Here is a 21,164-nt window from a genome sequence, read left to right on the forward strand (position 1 = left end):
CTGTGCCTAGCCCAGCTTATGCAGCTCTCTAGGGTGAAGGGAATAAGTGACAAGGAGCAGCATGAGACTGGGGCCCAGGCTGGCAGGGAGATACAAGGGCAGCCTGTGCTCAGCCAGGAGAGAGACCCCAAGGGGAGCAGGCTTGGCAGGGGCTCGGATAGTCCTTTAAAGGTCTGGGACAAGCCAGAAAGGGGCCAGGTTGAGCACTTCGGACAAGGCCCTAGGAGGGAAAGACAGGAACGTTTAGGTGATGGGGCAGATAGTCCAGTTGGTTTAGGCTCCCAGGGCCAGACACCCACAGGTGAAGGTGATTGTCGGGGCTTCTGTCCTTCTTCCCCAGGGTAGGTATGATAGTGGAGAAGACTGATGCCGGAAGGGGGAAGTGAGTTAACCCCAAGGTCACCCACTGAGTTTATATCACAAATGCATACTTGGAAGGATCCAAGAGAAGAAACATGGATTTCCCAGTCTCTTCTTTCTAGGAGTCCCCAGGGCCAAGGTAAAACCCCTGCTGCTCCTTCCCATTCTGCTCACCTCCAAGATGCGCTGGAGTTTGTCTGTGCTGGGGGTTGCTGGATCTAGAGCTCGTCATCCATGTTCTCTGGGCAGTCCTTGCCCAGAGCAGCTCTCTGCAGAGGCCCTGGTGCACACCAGGTTAGGGAACAGCCAAGCTGCTAGGGATGAAAGCTGGGCTTCTGGGCAGAATCCAGGACCCAAATCCCAGGCTGTGGAAAGAAAGGACTGCGCACGGAGGCACAACGTAATGTCCCATAGAGGGAAGAGCCTCTCCCCACCATTTCTTAACCTCATGGGCTGTTCTCATGCTCTGCCAACTGCACCTCTCAGTAGCTCCAGTTGTCTGAGGGAGCAGGGACCAGAGGCCATCCTGCTGTTGGGACAGAGGTGGAGGTTGATGTTCAACCTCCATATGGGTGTTGTCCTTTCTCATGCCCACGGTCAATACGCCATGCAAGGGAAGCTCTCTGGACATGTGATTCCAGCTCCAGAGCCAGGGACAGCTTCAGCTTGCTGGAAGGAGACTGTGTCTGAGACCTTACAGTTGTGGGATGAGACAGACACTAAGATAGGCATGGAAGTTTGGGGAAATGGGGGAGAGGCCGGTGTTGGGCAAGGAGGACAACAACAAGGACCCGAGTCTCCTCCCTGTCAATAACCCCCTGCTCAGCCAATCAGGGTAGAGACTGAGGGGCGGGAGGCTGAGGGTTCTCACCAGAGAGCCCAAAGGATGGCCCAGGTCACTGCGGGGGATCACTGGCCGAGCACTATTTCAGCCCCACATTTTTGGGTGGACCTTCCACAATGGGAGCTGCAGAGCACCCCCAGTGACTTCCCCCGACACACCCCTCCTGGTGGCGGGAGGGGAACAGGGGAAAGGACAAAAGAAGTAAGAGAAGAAGAGAAAGGAGGGAGGGATGGAGGAAAAGATAAAACAAAAAGGACAAACCCTAATGTCCCCAGTGATTCTAAGGGACAAAATCCTAGGTGGGGAATAAAATTCTGCCACCTTAAGCTAGCGTTTTCCAGGCCGAGAATTCAGCTGCCACCAAATGGATCAGACTGAACAGGTTCCAAACCTCTCGGAGGCTCTTACCTTCCAAACAGGGACGTCTGTTTTCTAGTAAAATCAGGAAAAGGAAAGGAGAAAACTCAAAAGAGGTTCCTCCTCGCGCTCACGTACGTAAACCCTAATACTCTCTCAGTCCTCAAAGAGGGACCTCGAGAAGGAGACTTGCTGAAGCAAAGCTACAGGGGTCTCCGAGGTTTCCCTGGCCGCGCGCCCCTGTCCTGCCTGGCTGATGTCAGCATCTCTCTGTGAGGTCACCACCTCCCCACTACCTTTCACCAATAGGCTGAGGTCCTGCAAAAGGCCTTTGTGATGTCACTGCCACACCCACCCCTGGGGTGACCACATGTCCCGATTTTATAGGGACAGTCCCGCTATTTGGGGCTTTTTCTTATATAGGCTCCAATTACCGCCCACTCCCTGTCCCGTTTTTCACACTTGCTATCCGGTCAGCCTACCCACCCATCCCCTGCAGTGCTAATGTCCTGCCGCTGGCTAGACACTTTGGAGGTTTGAGCCTCTCCCTGTGGATCACCCCACTCAATGAGTGTTCATTCTAGGAAGCAAGCCGGCTAGACAGCAAAACATCACAGGCTACTCCCAATGCTACATTCAGTTTTTCAGAAATGAGTAGACTTGATGGCCAGAAGAGACCATTAGAGCATCTAATCTGACCCCCTGTATATCACAGGCCTCCTGTATACCATAATCGCTACCGTTTGGCAAACACATTCCAGAAAGGCATCTAGTCTTCATTAAATGACATCAAGAGATGGAGAATCCACCACTTTCCTTGGTAGCTTGTTCCCGTGGTGAATCATCCTCGCCGTTGAATATTTGTGCTTTATTTGTGATATGAATTGGTCTCTTTTCACCTTCCAGCCATTGGGTCTTGTTATGCCTTTCTCTGCTAGATTAACGAGCCTTTTAATCCCCAGTATTTTCTCTCCATTAAGGCATTTCAACACTTCAGTGAAGTCACCTTTCAATCTGTTTTTTATCAGCTAAACAGGTTGAGCTCTTTCAATCGCTCCCTAGAAGGCATTTTTCTCCAACCCTCAGAACATTTGGTGGCTCTTTGCTGCCCCAGCTCCAATTTCTCAACATCTTTTTCAAAGGAGGACACCAAAACTGGAGGCAGGATTCCAACAGCAGTCTCACTGATGCTGTGTCACCTCCCTATCCTCCTCACAGCTCTGCTCATACGTCGAATGATGGCTTCAGCCCTGTTCCCCACAGCATCACACTGGAAGCTCATGTTGAACGGCTTCTCCACTATGGCCCCTGAATCCTTTTCAGAGTCACTGCTTTCCTGGATATACTTCCCCGTTCTGTAGGTGTGGCCAGCCTGCCTTATTGCTAGGCATAGGACCCTGCATTTGGCTCTGGTCAAACTTGTTTTCTTTGAATGGGGCCAGCTTGCCAAATGAGCCAGATCGCTCTGTATCACTGCCCTCTCCTCATCAGCAATGACCACTCTGCCAGTATTTTGTCACCCACCAGTGATTGTATGTTTTCTCCCAATTCATGGATAAAAATTATTTTAAAAAATTTGTCGTCGAGAGCCTTTTCACAAGCCCTAATACCCAGGACCTGCTCCCCACAGCACAGTGAGACAAGGCCGTCCAGCCCTGCTGGTACATAGGAGATAAGCACAGAACACAGACACCTTTAGGAGCTGTTTTGTCCATAGGCTCTGAACATCATGTGGGGATGTAGTGTAGACAGGTCCCAACTGTGTCTCAGTTTCCCACTCTATAAAATGGGGAGAACAAACAAAACCTTGATTAGCTCTATTTGATAGTGGGGAAACTGAGACACCCAGCGGTGAAGAGACTCGCTCATGGTCCCAAAGCCAGGAATAGAAAATGGCAGCTCTTCTGATAGCCAGTCCTGGGACCTAGCTCAGGTTATCCTGGCCTCACTGCTCTAACTTTAGTCACAGCCTTCATGTCATGTCCCTTAACCCCACGTAACTGCAGAAGAAAGATTTTCTCTTGGTCAGCTGGCTCTAATGCATGTGGATGTCTTTCCAAAAGATGTGCTCTGGCTCAGGCACACGTCATGGGTTGACTGAAGGAACCACTCGGTGACATTCTAGGGTTTGGGTTATACAGCAGGTCAGACTAGATGGACAGAATGGTCTTGTCTAACAGTAGAATCTATGAATTAGTGCATTTTTTTGCTGCTAGGAAGATAACTGGACATATTTTCTCTCATTCACTTTCAGCTGGAATAATTTAAATCCATTCCAAAGGATTTCCTCTTCCATTGCATCTTCAGCACCTTTCATAGCAAACACTCAGTGTTGGCCCACACATTTCCAGTTTCAGCGTGTCCCAGGGTGAGATGTCCATTAAAGGAATTGGCACGCAACTGTGCCTAGCCCAGCTTATGCAGCTCTCTAGGGTGAAGGGAATAAGTGACAAGGAGCAGCATGAGACTGGGGCCCAGGCTGGCAGGGAGATACAAGGGCAGCCTGTGCTCAGCCAGGAGAGAGACCCCAAGGGGAGCAGGCTTGGCAGGGGCTCGGATAGTCCTTTAAAGGTCTGGGACAAGCCAGAAAGGGGCCAGGTTGAGCACTTCGGACAAGGCCCTAGGAGGGAAAGACAGGAACGTTTAGGTGATGGGGCAGATAGTCCAGTTGGTTTAGGCTCCCAGGGCCAGACACCCACAGGTGAAGGTGATTGTCGGGGCTTCTGTCCTTCTTCCCCAGGGTAGGTATGATAGTGGAGAAGACTGATGCCGGAAGGGGGAAGTGAGTTAACCCCAAGGTCACCCACTGAGTTTATATCACAAATGCATACTTGGAAGGATCCAAGAGAAGAAACATGGATTTCCCAGTCTCTTCTTTCTAGGAGTCCCCAGGGCCAAGGTAAAACCCCTGCTGCTCCTTCCCATTCTGCTCACCTCCAAGATGCGCTGGAGTTTGTCTGTGCTGGGGGTTGCTGGATCTAGAGCTCGTCATCCATGTTCTCTGGGCAGTCCTTGCCCAGAGCAGCTCTCTGCAGAGGCCCTGGTGCACACCAGGTTAGGGAACAGCCAAGCTGCTAGGGATGAAAGCTGGGCTTCTGGGCAGAATCCAGGACCCAAATCCCAGGCTGTGGAAAGAAAGGACTGCGCACGGAGGCACAACGTAATGTCCCATAGAGGGAAGAGCCTCTCCCCACCATTTCTTAACCTCATGGGCTGTTCTCATGCTCTGCCAACTGCACCTCTCAGTAGCTCCAGTTGTCTGAGGGAGCAGGGACCAGAGGCCATCCTGCTGTTGGGACAGAGGTGGAGGTTGATGTTCAACCTCCATATGGGTGTTGTCCTTTCTCATGCCCACGGTCAATACGCCATGCAAGGGAAGCTCTCTGGACATGTGATTCCAGCTCCAGAGCCAGGGACAGCTTCAGCTTGCTGGAAGGAGACTGTGTCTGAGACCTTACAGTTGTGGGATGAGACAGACACTAAGATAGGCATGGAAGTTTGGGGAAATGGGGGAGAGGCCGGTGTTGGGCAAGGAGGACAACAACAAGGACCCGAGTCTCCTCCCTGTCAATAACCCCCTGCTCAGCCAATCAGGGTAGAGACTGAGGGGCGGGAGGCTGAGGGTTCTCACCAGAGAGCCCAAAGGATGGCCCAGGTCACTGCGGGGGATCACTGGCCGAGCACTATTTCAGCCCCACATTTTTGGGTGGACCTTCCACAATGGGAGCTGCAGAGCACCCCCAGTGACTTCCCCCGACACACCCCTCCTGGTGGCGGGAGGGGAACAGGGGAAAGGACAAAAGAAGTAAGAGAAGAAGAGAAAGGAGGGAGGGATGGAGGAAAAGATAAAACAAAAAGGACAAACCCTAATGTCCCCAGTGATTCTAAGGGACAAAATCCTAGGTGGGGAATAAAATTCTGCCACCTTAAGCTAGCGTTTTCCAGGCCGAGAATTCAGCTGCCACCAAATGGATCAGACTGAACAGGTTCCAAACCTCTCGGAGGCTCTTACCTTCCAAACAGGGACGTCTGTTTTCTAGTAAAATCAGGAAAAGGAAAGGAGAAAACTCAAAAGAGGTTCCTCCTCGCGCTCACGTACGTAAACCCTAATACTCTCTCAGTCCTCAAAGAGGGACCTCGAGAAGGAGACTTGCTGAAGCAAAGCTACAGGGGTCTCCGAGGTTTCCCTGGCCGCGCGCCCCTGTCCTGCCTGGCTGATGTCAGCATCTCTCTGTGAGGTCACCACCTCCCCACTACCTTTCACCAATAGGCTGAGGTCCTGCAAAAGGCCTTTGTGATGTCACTGCCACACCCACCCCTGGGGTGACCACATGTCCCGATTTTATAGGGACAGTCCCGCTATTTGGGGCTTTTTCTTATATAGGCTCCAATTACCGCCCACTCCCTGTCCCGTTTTTCACACTTGCTATCCGGTCAGCCTACCCACCCATCCCCTGCAGTGCTAATGTCCTGCCGCTGGCTAGACACTTTGGAGGTTTGAGCCTCTCCCTGTGGATCACCCCACTCAATGAGTGTTCATTCTAGGAAGCAAGCCGGCTAGACAGCAAAACATCACAGGCTACTCCCAATGCTACATTCAGTTTTTCAGAAATGAGTAGACTTGATGGCCAGAAGAGACCATTAGAGCATCTAATCTGACCCCCTGTATATCACAGGCCTCCTGTATACCATAATCGCTACCGTTTGGCAAACACATTCCAGAAAGGCATCTAGTCTTCATTAAATGACATCAAGAGATGGAGAATCCACCACTTTCCTTGGTAGCTTGTTCCCGTGGTGAATCATCCTCGCCGTTGAATATTTGTGCTTTATTTGTGATATGAATTGGTCTCTTTTCACCTTCCAGCCATTGGGTCTTGTTATGCCTTTCTCTGCTAGATTAACGAGCCTTTTAATCCCCAGTATTTTCTCTCCATTAAGGCATTTCAACACTTCAGTGAAGTCACCTTTCAATCTGTTTTTTATCAGCTAAACAGGTTGAGCTCTTTCAATCGCTCCCTAGAAGGCATTTTTCTCCAACCCTCAGAACATTTGGTGGCTCTTTGCTGCCCCAGCTCCAATTTCTCAACATCTTTTTCAAAGGAGGACACCAAAACTGGAGGCAGGATTCCAACAGCAGTCTCACTGATGCTGTGTCACCTCCCTATCCTCCTCACAGCTCTGCTCATACGTCGAATGATGGCTTCAGCCCTGTTCCCCACAGCATCACACTGGAAGCTCATGTTGAACGGCTTCTCCACTATGGCCCCTGAATCCTTTTCAGAGTCACTGCTTTCCTGGATATACTTCCCCGTTCTGTAGGTGTGGCCAGCCTGCCTTATTGCTAGGCATAGGACCCTGCATTTGGCTCTGGTCAAACTTGTTTTCTTTGAATGGGGCCAGCTTGCCAAATGAGCCAGATCGCTCTGTATCACTGCCCTCTCCTCATCAGCAATGACCACTCTGCCAGTATTTTGTCACCCACCAGTGATTGTATGTTTTCTCCCAATTCATGGATAAAAATTATTTTAAAAAATTTGTCGTCGAGAGCCTTTTCACAAGCCCTAATACCCAGGACCTGCTCCCCACAGCACAGTGAGACAAGGCCGTCCAGCCCTGCTGGTACATAGGAGATAAGCACAGAACACAGACACCTTTAGGAGCTGTTTTGTCCATAGGCTCTGAACATCATGTGGGGATGTAGTGTAGACAGGTCCCAACTGTGTCTCAGTTTCCCACTCTATAAAATGGGGAGAACAAACAAAACCTTGATTAGCTCTATTTGATAGTGGGGAAACTGAGACACCCAGCGGTGAAGAGACTCGCTCATGGTCCCAAAGCCAGGAATAGAAAATGGCAGCTCTTCTGATAGCCAGTCCTGGGACCTAGCTCAGGTTATCCTGGCCTCACTGCTCTAACTTTAGTCACAGCCTTCATGTCATGTCCCTTAACCCCACGTAACTGCAGAAGAAAGATTTTCTCTTGGTCAGCTGGCTCTAATGCATGTGGATGTCTTTCCAAAAGATGTGCTCTGGCTCAGGCACACGTCATGGGTTGACTGAAGGAACCACTCGGTGACATTCTAGGGTTTGGGTTACACAGCAGGTCAGACTAGATGGACAGAATGGTCTTGTCTAACCGTAGAATCTATGAATTAGTGCATTTTTTTGCTGCTAGGAAGATAACTGGACATATTTTCTCTCATTCACTTTCAGCTGGAATAATTTAAATCCATTCCAAAGGATTTCCTCTTCCATTGCATCTTCAGCACCTTTCATAGCAAACACTCAGTGTTGGCCCACACATTTCCAGTTTCAGCGTGTCCCAGGGTGAGATGTCCATTAAAGGAATTGGCACGCAACTGTGCCTAGCCCAGCTTATGCAGCTCTCTAGGGTGAAGGGAATAAGTGACAAGGAGCAGCATGAGACTGGGGCCCAGGCTGGCAGGGAGATACAAGGGCAGCCTGTGCTCAGCCAGGAGAGAGACCCCAAGGGGAGCAGGCTTGGCAGGGGCTCGGATAGTCCTTTAAAGGTCTGGGACAAGCCAGAAAGGGGCCAGGTTGAGCACTTCGGACAAGGCCCTAGGAGGGAAAGACAGGAACGTTTAGGTGATGGGGCAGATAGTCCAGTTGGTTTAGGCTCCCAGGGCCAGACACCCACAGGTGAAGGTGATTGTCGGGGCTTCTGTCCTTCTTCCCCAGGGTAGGTATGATAGTGGAGAAGACTGATGCCGGAAGGGGGAAGTGAGTTAACCCCAAGGTCACCCACTGAGTTTATATCACAAATGCATACTTGGAAGGATCCAAGAGAAGAAACATGGATTTCCCAGTCTCTTCTTTCTAGGAGTCCCCAGGGCCAAGGTAAAACCCCTGCTGCTCCTTCCCATTCTGCTCACCTCCAAGATGCGCTGGAGTTTGTCTGTGCTGGGGGTTGCTGGATCTAGAGCTCGTCATCCATGTTCTCTGGGCAGTCCTTGCCCAGAGCAGCTCTCTGCAGAGGCCCTGGTGCACACCAGGTTAGGGAACAGCCAAGCTGCTAGGGATGAAAGCTGGGCTTCTGGGCAGAATCCAGGACCCAAATCCCAGGCTGTGGAAAGAAAGGACTGCGCACGGAGGCACAACGTAATGTCCCATAGAGGGAAGAGCCTCTCCCCACCATTTCTTAACCTCATGGGCTGTTCTCATGCTCTGCCAACTGCACCTCTCAGTAGCTCCAGTTGTCTGAGGGAGCAGGGACCAGAGGCCATCCTGCTGTTGGGACAGAGGTGGAGGTTGATGTTCAACCTCCATATGGGTGTTGTCCTTTCTCATGCCCACGGTCAATACGCCATGCAAGGGAAGCTCTCTGGACATGTGATTCCAGCTCCAGAGCCAGGGACAGCTTCAGCTTGCTGGAAGGAGACTGTGTCTGAGACCTTACAGTTGTGGGATGAGACAGACACTAAGATAGGCATGGAAGTTTGGGGAAATGGGGGAGAGGCCGGTGTTGGGCAAGGAGGACAACAACAAGGACCCGAGTCTCCTCCCTGTCAATAACCCCCTGCTCAGCCAATCAGGGTAGAGACTGAGGGGCGGGAGGCTGAGGGTTCTCACCAGAGAGCCCAAAGGATGGCCCAGGTCACTGCGGGGGATCACTGGCCGAGCACTATTTCAGCCCCACATTTTTGGGTGGACCTTCCACAATGGGAGCTGCAGAGCACCCCCAGTGACTTCCCCCGACACACCCCTCCTGGTGGCGGGAGGGGAACAGGGGAAAGGACAAAAGAAGTAAGAGAAGAAGAGAAAGGAGGGAGGGATGGAGGAAAAGATAAAACAAAAAGGACAAACCCTAATGTCCCCAGTGATTCTAAGGGACAAAATCCTAGGTGGGGAATAAAATTCTGCCACCTTAAGCTAGCGTTTTCCAGGCCGAGAATTCAGCTGCCACCAAATGGATCAGACTGAACAGGTTCCAAACCTCTCGGAGGCTCTTACCTTCCAAACAGGGACGTCTGTTTTCTAGTAAAATCAGGAAAAGGAAAGGAGAAAACTCAAAAGAGGTTCCTCCTCGCGCTCACGTACGTAAACCCTAATACTCTCTCAGTCCTCAAAGAGGGACCTCGAGAAGGAGACTTGCTGAAGCAAAGCTACAGGGGTCTCCGAGGTTTCCCTGGCCGCGCGCCCCTGTCCGGCCTGGCTGATGTCAGCATCTCTCTGTGAGGTCACCACCTCCCCACTACCTTTCACCAATAGGCTGAGGTCCTGCAAAAGGCCTTTGTGATGTCACTGCCACACCCACCCCTGGGGTGACCACATGTCCCGATTTTATAGGGACAGTCCCGCTATTTGGGGCTTTTTCTTATATAGGCTCCAATTACCGCCCACTCCCTGTCCCGTTTTTCACACTTGCTATCCGGTCAGCCTACCCACCCATCCCCTGCAGTGCTAATGTCCTGCCGCTGGCTAGACACTTTGGAGGTTTGAGCCTCTCCCTGTGGATCACCCCACTCAATGAGTGTTCATTCTAGGAAGCAAGCCGGCTAGACAGCAAAACATCACAGGCTACTCCCAATGCTACATTCAGTTTTTCAGAAATGAGTAGACTTGATGGCCAGAAGAGACCATTAGAGCATCTAATCTGACCCCCTGTATATCACAGGCCTCCTGTATACCATAATCGCTACCGTTTGGCAAACACATTCCAGAAAGGCATCTAGTCTTCATTAAATGACATCAAGAGATGGAGAATCCACCACTTTCCTTGGTAGCTTGTTCCCGTGGTGAATCATCCTCGCCGTTGAATATTTGTGCTTTATTTGTGATATGAATTGGTCTCTTTTCACCTTCCAGCCATTGGGTCTTGTTATGCCTTTCTCTGCTAGATTAACGAGCCTTTTAATCCCCAGTATTTTCTCTCCATTAAGGCATTTCAACACTTCAGTGAAGTCACCTTTCAATCTGTTTTTTATCAGCTAAACAGGTTGAGCTCTTTCAATCGCTCCCTAGAAGGCATTTTTCTCCAACCCTCAGAACATTTGGTGGCTCTTTGCTGCCCCAGCTCCAATTTCTCAACATCTTTTTCAAAGGAGGACACCAAAACTGGAGGCAGGATTCCAACAGCAGTCTCACTGATGCTGTGTCACCTCCCTATCCTCCTCACAGCTCTGCTCATACGTCGAATGATGGCTTCAGCCCTGTTCCCCACAGCATCACACTGGAAGCTCATGTTGAACGGCTTCTCCACTATGGCCCCTGAATCCTTTTCAGAGTCACTGCTTTCCTGGATATACTTCCCCGTTCTGTAGGTGTGGCCAGCCTGCCTTATTGCTAGGCATAGGACCCTGCATTTGGCTCTGGTCAAACTTGTTTTCTTTGAATGGGGCCAGCTTGCCAAATGAGCCAGATCGCTCTGTATCACTGCCCTCTCCTCATCAGCAATGACCACTCTGCCAGTATTTTGTCACCCACCAGTGATTGTATGTTTTCTCCCAATTCATGGATAAAAATTATTTTAAAAAATTTGTCGTTGAGAGCCTTTTCACGAGCCCTAATACCCAGGACCTGCTCCCCACAGCACAGTGAGACAAGGCCGTCCAGCCCTGCTGGTACATAGGAGATAAGCACAGAACACAGACACCTTTAGGAGCTGTTTTGTCCATAGGCTCTGAACATCATGTGGGGATGTAGTGTAGACAGGTCCCAACTGTGTCTCAGTTTCCCACTCTATAAAATGGGGAGAACAAACAAAACCTTGATTAGCGCTATTTGATAGTGGGGAAACTGAGACACCCAGCGGTGAAGAGACTCGCTCATGGTCCCAAAGCCAGGAATAGAAAATGGCAGCTCTTCTGATAGCCAGTCCTGGGACCTAGCCCAGGTTATCCTGGCCTCACTGCTCTAACTTTAGTCACAGCCTTCATGTCATGTCCCTTAACCCCACGTAACTGCAGAAGAAAGATTTTTCTCTTGGTCAGCTGGCTCTAATGCATGTGGATGTCTTTCCAAAAGATGTGCTCTGGCTCAGGCACACGTCATGGGTTGACTGAAGGAACCACTCGGTGACATTCTAGGGTTTGGGTTATACAGCAGGTCAGACTAGATGGACAGAATGGTCTTGTCTAACAGTAGAATCTATGAATTAGTGCATTTTTTTGCTGCTAGGAAGATAACTGGACATATTTTCTCTCATTCACTTTCAGCTGGAATAATTTAAATCCATTCCAAAGGATTTCCTCTTCCATTGCATCTTCAGCACCTTTCATAGCAAACACTCAGTGTTGGCCCACACATTTCCAGTTTCAGCGTGTCCCAGGGTGAGATGTCCATTAAAGGAATTGGCACGCAACTGTGCCTAGCCCAGCTTATGCAGCTCTCTAGGGTGAAGGGAATAAGTGACAAGGAGCAGCATGAGACTGGGGCCCAGGCTGGCAGGGAGATACAAGGGCAGCCTGTGCTCAGCCAGGAGAGAGACCCCAAGGGGAGCAGGCTTGGCAGGGGCTCGGATAGTCCTTTAAAGGTCTGGGACAAGCCAGAAAGGGGCCAGGTTGAGCACTTCGGACAAGGCCCTAGGAGGGAAAGACAGGAACGTTTAGGTGATGGGGCAGATAGTCCAGTTGGTTTAGGCTCCCAGGGCCAGACACCCACAGGTGAAGGTGATTGTCGGGGCTTCTGTCCTTCTTCCCCAGGGTAGGTATGATAGTGGAGAAGACTGATGCCGGAAGGGGGAAGTGAGTTAACCCCAAGGTCACCCACTGAGTTTATATCACAAATGCATACTTGGAAGGATCCAAGAGAAGAAACATGGATTTCCCAGTCTCTTCTTTCTAGGAGTCCCCAGGGCCAAGGTAAAACCCCTGCTGCTCCTTCCCATTCTGCTCACCTCCAAGATGCGCTGGAGTTTGTCTGTGCTGGGGGTTGCTGGATCTAGAGCTCGTCATCCATGTTCTCTGGGCAGTCCTTGCCCAGAGCAGCTCTCTGCAGAGGCCCTGGTGCACACCAGGTTAGGGAACAGCCAAGCTGCTAGGGATGAAAGCTGGGCTTCTGGGCAGAATCCAGGACCCAAATCCCAGGCTGTGGAAAGAAAGGACTGCGCACGGAGGCACAACGTAATGTCCCATAGAGGGAAGAGCCTCTCCCCACCATTTCTTAACCTCATGGGCTGTTCTCATGCTCTGCCAACTGCACCTCTCAGTAGCTCCAGTTGTCTGAGGGAGCAGGGACCAGAGGCCATCCTGCTGTTGGGACAGAGGTGGAGGTTGATGTTCAACCTCCATATGGGTGTTGTCCTTTCTCATGCCCACGGTCAATACGCCATGCAAGGGAAGCTCTCTGGACATGTGATTCCAGCTCCAGAGCCAGGGACAGCTTCAGCTTGCTGGAAGGAGACTGTGTCTGAGACCTTACAGTTGTGGGATGAGACAGACACTAAGATAGGCATGGAAGTTTGGGGAAATGGGGGAGAGGCCGGTGTTGGGCAAGGAGGACAACAACAAGGACCCGAGTCTCCTCCCTGTCAATAACCCCCTGCTCAGCCAATCAGGGTAGAGACTGAGGGGCGGGAGGCTGAGGGTTCTCACCAGAGAGCCCAAAGGATGGCCCAGGTCACTGCGGGGGATCACTGGCCGAGCACTATTTCAGCCCCACATTTTTGGGTGGACCTTCCACAATGGGAGCTGCAGAGCACCCCCAGTGACTTCCCCCGACACACCCCTCCTGGTGGCGGGAGGGGAACAGGGGAAAGGACAAAAGAAGTAAGAGAAGAAGAGAAAGGAGGGAGGGATGGAGGAAAAGATAAAACAAAAAGGACAAACCCTAATGTCCCCAGTGATTCTAAGGGACAAAATCCTAGGTGGGGAATAAAATTCTGCCACCTTAAGCTAGCGTTTTCCAGGCCGAGAATTCAGCTGCCACCAAATGGATCAGACTGAACAGGTTCCAAACCTCTCGGAGGCTCTTACCTTCCAAACAGGGACGTCTGTTTTCTAGTAAAATCAGGAAAAGGAAAGGAGAAAACTCAAAAGAGGTTCCTCCTCGCGCTCACGTACGTAAACCCTAATACTCTCTCAGTCCTCAAAGAGGGACCTCGAGAAGGAGACTTGCTGAAGCAAAGCTACAGGGGTCTCCGAGGTTTCCCTGGCCGCGCGCCCCTGTCCTGCCTGGCTGATGTCAGCATCTCTCTGTGAGGTCACCACCTCCCCACTACCTTTCACCAATAGGCTGAGGTCCTGCAAAAGGCCTTTGTGATGTCACTGCCACACCCACCCCTGGGGTGACCACATGTCCCGATTTTATAGGGACAGTCCCGCTATTTGGGGCTTTTTCTTATATAGGCTCCAATTACCGCCCACTCCCTGTCCCGTTTTTCACACTTGCTATCCGGTCAGCCTACCCACCCATCCCCTGCAGTGCTAATGTCCTGCCGCTGGCTAGACACTTTGGAGGTTTGAGCCTCTCCCTGTGGATCACCCCACTCAATGAGTGTTCATTCTAGGAAGCAAGCCGGCTAGACAGCAAAACATCACAGGCTACTCCCAATGCTACATTCAGTTTTTCAGAAATGAGTAGACTTGATGGCCAGAAGAGACCATTAGAGCATCTAATCTGACCCCCTGTATATCACAGGCCTCCTGTATACCATAATCGCTACCGTTTGGCAAACACATTCCAGAAAGGCATCTAGTCTTCATTAAATGACATCAAGAGATGGAGAATCCACCACTTTCCTTGGTAGCTTGTTCCCGTGGTGAATCATCCTCGCCGTTGAATATTTGTGCTTTATTTGTGATATGAATTGGTCTCTTTTCACCTTCCAGCCATTGGGTCTTGTTATGCCTTTCTCTGCTAGATTAACGAGCCTTTTAATCCCCAGTATTTTCTCTCCATTAAGGCATTTCAACACTTCAGTGAAGTCACCTTTCAATCTGTTTTTTATCAGCTAAACAGGTTGAGCTCTTTCAATCGCTCCCTAGAAGGCATTTTTCTCCAACCCTCAGAACATTTGGTGGCTCTTTGCTGCCCCAGCTCCAATTTCTCAACATCTTTTTCAAAGGAGGACACCAAAACTGGAGGCAGGATTCCAACAGCAGTCTCACTGATGCTGTGTCACCTCCCTATCCTCCTCACAGCTCTGCTCATACGTCGAATGATGGCTTCAGCCCTGTTCCCCACAGCATCACACTGGAAGCTCATGTTGAACGGCTTCTCCACTATGGCCCCTGAATCCTTTTCAGAGTCACTGCTTTCCTGGATATACTTCCCCGTTCTGTAGGTGTGGCCAGCCTGCCTTATTGCCAGGCATAGGACCCTGCATTTGGCTCTGGTCAAACTTGTTTTCTTTGAATGGGGCCAGCTTGCCAAATGAGCCAGATCGCTCTGTATCACTGCCCTCTCCTCATCAGCAATGACCACTCTGCCAGTATTTTGTCACCCACCAGTGATTGTATGTTTTCTCCCAATTCATGGATAAAAATTATTTTAAAAAATTTGTCGTCGAGAGCCTTTTCACAAGCCCTAATACCCAGGACCTGCTCCCCACAGCACAGTGAGACAAGGCCGTCCAGCCCTGCTGGTACATAGGAGATAAGCACAGAACACAGACACCTTTAGGAGCTGTTTTGTCCATAGGCTCTGAACATCATGTGGGGATGTAGTGTAGACAGGTCCCAACTGTGTCTCAGTTTCCCACTCTATAAAATGGGGAGAACAAACAAAACCTTGATTAGCTCTATTTGATAGTGGGGAAACTGAGACACCCAGCGGTGAAGAGACTCGCTCATGGTCCCAAAGCCAGGAATAGAAAATGGCAGCTCTTCTGATAGCCAGTCCTGGGACCTAGCTCAGGTTATCCTGGCCTCACTGCTCTAACTTTAGTCACAGCCTTCATGTCATGTCCCTTAACCCCACGTAACTGCAGAAGAAAGATTTTCTCTTGGTCAGCTGGCTCTAATGCATGTGGATGTCTTTCCAAAAGATGTGCTCTGGCTCAGGCACACGTCATGGGTTGACTGAAGGAACCACTCGGTGACATTCTAGGGTTTGGGTTATACAGCAGGTCAGACTAGATGGACAGAATGGTCTTGTCTAACAGTAGAATCTATGAATTAGTGCATTTTTTTGCTGCTAGGAAGATAACTGGACATATTTTCTCTCATTCACTTTCAGCTGGAATAATTTAAATCCATTCCAAAGGATTTCCTCTTCCATTGCATCTTCAGCACCTTTCATAGCAAACACTCAGTGTTGGCCCACACATTTCCAGTTTCAGCGTGTCCCAGGGTGAGATGTCCATTAAAGGAATTGGCACGCAACTGTGCCTAGCCCAGCTTATGCAGCTCTCTAGGGTGAAGGGAATAAGTGACAAGGAGCAGCATGAGACTGGGGCCCAGGCTGGCAGGGAGATACAAGGGCAGCCTGTGCTCAGCCAGGAGAGAGACCCCAAGGGGAGCAGGCTTGGCAGGGGCTCGGATAGTCCTTTAAAGGTCTGGGACAAGCCAGAAAGGGGCCAGGTTGAGCACTTCGGACAAGGCCCTAGGAGGGAAAGACAGGAACGTTTAGGTGATGGGGCAGATAGTCCAGTTGGTTTAGGCTCCCAGGGCCAGACACCCACAGGTGAAGGTGATTGTCGGGGCTTCTGTCCTTCTTCCCCAGGGTAGGTATGATAGTGGAGAAGACTGATGCCGGAAGGGGGAAGTGAGTTAACCCCAAGGTCACCCACTGAGTTTATATCACAAATGCATACTTGGAAGGATCCAAGAGAAGAAACATGGATTTCCCAGTCTCTTCTTTCTAGGAGTCCCCAGGGCCAAGGTAAAACCCCTGCTGCTCCTTCCCATTCTGCTCACCTCCAAGATGCGCTGGAGTTTGTCTGTGCTGGGGGTTGCTGGATCTAGAGCTCGTCATCCATGTTCTCTGGGCAGTCCTTGCCCAGAGCAGCTCTCTGCAGAGGCCCTGGTGCACACCAGGTTAGGGAACAGCCAAGCTGCTAGGGATGAAAGCTGGGCTTCTGGGCAGAATCCAGGACCCAAATCCCAGGCTGTGGAAAGAAAGGACTGCGCACGGAGGCACAACGTAATGTCCCATAGAGGGAAGAGCCTCTCCCCACCATTTCTTAACCTCATGGGCTGTTCTCATGCTCTGCCAACTGCACCTCTCAGTAGCTCCAGTTGTCTGAGGGAGCAGGGACCAGAGGCCATCCTGCTGTTGGGACAGAGGTGGAGGTTGATGTTCAACCTCCATATGGGTGTTGTCCTTTCTCATGCCCACGGTCAATACGCCATGCAAGGGAAGCTCTCTGGACATGTGATTCCAGCTCCAGAGCCAGGGACAGCTTCAGCTTGCTGGAAGGAGACTGTGTCTGAGACCTTACAGTTGTGGGATGAGACAGACACTAAGATAGGCATGGAAGTTTGGGGAAATGGGGGAGAGGCCGGTGTTGGGCAAGGAGGACAACAACAAGGACCCGAGTCTCCTCCCTGTCAATAACCCCCTGCTCAGCCAATCAGGGTAGAGACTGAGGGGCGGGAGGCTGAGGGTTCTCACCAGAGAGCCCAAAGGATGGCCCAGGTCACTGCGGGGGATCACTGGCCGAGCACTATTTCAGCCCCACATTTTTGGGTGGACCTTCCACAATGGGAGCTGCAGAGCACCCCCAGTGACTTCCCCCGACACACCCCTCCTGGTGGCGGGAGGGGAACAGGGGAAAGGACAAAAGAAGTAAGAGAAGAAGAGAAAGGAGGGAGGGATGGAGGAAAAGATAAAACAAAAAGGACAAACCCTAATGTCCCCAGTGATTCTAAGGGACAAAATCCTAGGTGGGGAATAAAATTCTGCCACCTTAAGCTAGCGTTTTCCAGGCCGAGAATTCAGCTGCCACCAAATGGATCAGACTGAACAGGTTCCAAACCTCTCGGAGGCTCTTACCTTCCAAACAGGGACGTCTGTTTTCTAGTAAAATCAGGAAAAGGAAAGGAGAAAACTCAAAAGAGGTTCCTCCTCGCGCTCACGTACGTAAACCCTAATACTCTCTCAGTCCTCAAAGAGGGACCTCGAGAAGGAGACTTGCTGAAGCAAAGCTACAGGGGTCTCCGAGGTTTCCCTGGCCGCGCGCCCCTGTCCGTCCTGGCTGATGTCAGCATCTCTCTGTGAGGTCACCACCTCCCCACTACCTTTCACCAATAGGCTGAGGTCCTGCAAAAGGCCTTTGTGATGTCACTGCCACACCCACCCCTGGGGTGACCACATGTCCCGATTTTATAGGGACAGTCCCGCTATTTGGGGCTTTTTCTTATATAGGCTCCAATTACCGCCCACTCCCTGTCCCGTTTTTCACACTTGCTATCCGGTCAGCCTACCCACCCATCCCCTGCAGTGCTAATGTCCTGCCGCTGGCTAGACACTTTGGAGGTTTGAGCCTCTCCCTGTGGATCACCCCACTCAATGAGTGTTCATTCTAGGAAGCAAGCCGGCTAGACAGCAAAACATCACAGGCTACTCCCAATGCTACATTCAGTTTTTCAGAAATGAGTAGACTTGATGGCCAGAAGAGACCATTAGAGCATCTAATCTGACCCCCTGTATATCACAGGCCTCCTGTATACCATAATCGCTACCGTTTGGCAAACACATTCCAGAAAGGCATCTAGTCTTCATTAAATGACATCAAGAGATGGAGAATCCACCACTTTCCTTGGTAGCTTGTTCCCGTGGTGAATCATCCTCGCCGTTGAATATTTGTGCTTTATTTGTGATATGAATTGGTCTCTTTTCACCTTCCAGCCATTGGGTCTTGTTATGCCTTTCTCTGCTAGATTAACGAGCCTTTTAATCCCCAGTATTTTCTCTCCACTAAGGCATTTCAACACTTCAGTGAAGTCACCTTTCAATCTGTTTTTTATCAGCTAAACAGGTTGAGCTCTTTCAATCGCTCCCTAGAAGGCATTTTTCTCCAACCCTCAGAACATTTGGTGGCTCTTTGCTGCCCCAGCTCCAATTTCTCAACATCTTTTTCAAAGGAGGACACCAAAACTGGAGGCAGGATTCCAACAGCAGTCTCACTGATGCTGTGTCACCTCCCTATCCTCCTCACAGCTCTGCTCATACGTCGAATGATGGCTTCAGCCCTGTTCCCCACAGCATCACACTGGAAGCTCATGTTGAACGGCTTCTCCACTATGGCCCCTGAATCCTTTTCAGAGTCACTGCTTTCCTGGATATACTTCCCCGTTCTGTAGGTGTGGCCAGCCTGCCTTATTGCTAGGCATAGGACCCTGCATTTGGCTCTGGTCAAACTTGTTTTCTTTGAATGGGGCCAGCTTGCCAAATGAGCCAGATCGCTCTGTATCACTGCCCTCTCCTCATCAGCAATGACCACTCTGCCAGTATTTTGTCACCCACCAGTGATTGTATGTTTTCTCCCAATTCATGGATAAAAATTATTTTAAAAAATTTGTCGTCGAGAGCCTTTTCACGAGCCCTAATACCCAGGACCTGCTCCCCACAGCACAGTGAGACAAGGCCGTCCAGCCCTGCTGGTACATAGGAGATAAGCACAGAACACAGACACCTTTAGGAGCTGTTTTGTCCATAGGCTCTGAACATCATGTGGGGATGTAGTGTAGACAGGTCCCAACTGTGTCTCAGTTTCCCACTCTATAAAATGGGGAGAACAAACAAAACCTTGATTAGCGCTATTTGATAGTGGGGAAACTGAGACACCCAGCGGTGAAGAGACTCGCTCATGGTCCCAAAGCCAGGAATAGAAAATGGCAGCTCTTCTGATAGCCAGTCCTGGGACCTAGCCCAGGTTATCCTGGCCTCACTGCTCTAACTTTAGTCACAGCCTTCATGTCATGTCCCTTAACCCCACGTAACTGCAGAAGAAAGATTTTCTCTTGGTCAGCTGGCTCTAATGCATGTGGATGTCTTTCCAAAAGATGTGCTCTGGCTCAGGCACACGTCATGGGTTGACTGAAGGAACCACTCGGTGACATTCTAGGGTTTGGGTTATACAGCAGGTCAGACTAGATGGACAGAATGGTCTTGTCTAACCGTAGAATCTATGAATTAGTGCATTTTTTTGCTGCTAGGAAGATAACTGGACATATTTTCTCTCATTCACTTTCAGCTGGAATAATTTAAATCCATTCCAAAGGATTTCCTCTTCCATTGCATCTTCAGCACCTTTCATAGCAAACACTCAGTGTTGGCCCACACATTTCCAGTTTCAGCGTGTCCCAGGGTGAGATGTCCATTAAAGGAATTGGCACGCAACTGTGCCTAGCCCAGCTTATGCAGCTCTCTAGGGTGAAGGGAATAAGTGACAAGGAGCAGCATGAGACTGGGGCCCAGGCTGGCAGGGAGATACAAGGGCAGCCTGTGCTCAGCCAGGAGAGAGACCCCAAGGGGAGCAGGCTTGGCAGGGGCTCGGATAGTCCTTTAAAGGTCTGGGACAAGCCAGAAAGGGGCCAGGTTGAGCACTTCGGACAAGGCCCTAGGAGGGAAAGACAGGAACGTTTAGGTGATGGGGCAGATAGTCCAGTTGGTTTAGGCTCCCAGGGCCAGACACCCACAGGTGAAGGTGATTGTCGGGGCTTCTGTCCTTCTTCCCCAGGGTAGGTATGATAGTGGAGAAGACTGATGCCGGAAGGGGGAAGTGAGTTAACCCCAAGGTCACCCACTGAGTTTATATCACAAATGCATACTTGGAAGGATCCAAGAGAAGAAACATGGATTTCCCAGTCTCTTCTTTCTAGGAGTCCCCAGGGCCAAGGTAAAACCCCTGCTGCTCCTTCCCATTCTGCTCACCTCCAAGATGCGCTGGAGTTTGTCTGTGCTGGGGGTTGCTGGATCTAGAGCTCGTCATCCATGTTCTCTGGGCAGTCCTTGCCCAGAGCAGCTCTCTGCAGAGGCCCTGGTGCACACCAGGTTAGGGAACAGCCAAGCTGCTAGGGATGAAAGCTGGGCTTCTGGGCAGAATCCAGGACCCAAATCCCAGGCTGTGGAAAGAAAGGACTGCGCACGGAGGCACAACGTAATGTCCCATAGAGGGAAGAGCCTCTCCCCACCATTTCTTAACCTCATGGGCTGTTCTCATGCTCTGCCAACTGCACCTCTCAGTAGCTCCAGTTGTCTGAGGGAGCAGGGACCAGAGGCCATCCTGCTGTTGGGACAGAGGTGGAGGTTGATGTTCAACCTCCATATGGGTGTTGTCCTTTCTCATGCCCACGGTCAATACGCCATGCAAGGGAAGCTCTCTGGACATGTGATTCCAGCTCCAGAGCCAGGGACAGCTTCAGCTTGCTGGAAGGAGACTGTGTCTGAGACCTTACAGTTGTGGGATGAGACAGACACTAAGATAGGCATGGAAGTTTGGGGAAATGGGGGAGAGGCCGGTGTTGGGCAAGGAGGACAACAACAAGGACCCGAGTCTCCTCCCTGTCAATAACCCCCTGCTCAGCCAATCAGGGTAGAGACTGAGGGGCGGGAGGCTGAGGGTTCTCACCAGAGAGCCCAAAGGATGGCCCAGGTCACTGCGGGGGATCACTGGCCGAGCACTATTTCAGCCCCACATTTTTGGGTGGACCTTCCACAATGGGAGCTGCAGAGCACCCCCAGTGACTTCCCCCGAC

The sequence above is a fragment of the Lepidochelys olivacea genome (assembly GCF_965140295.1).
Source record: "Lepidochelys olivacea isolate rLepOli2 genome assembly, chromosome: 2".
NCBI classification, from domain to species: domain Eukaryota; kingdom Metazoa; phylum Chordata; order Testudines; family Cheloniidae; genus Lepidochelys; species Lepidochelys olivacea.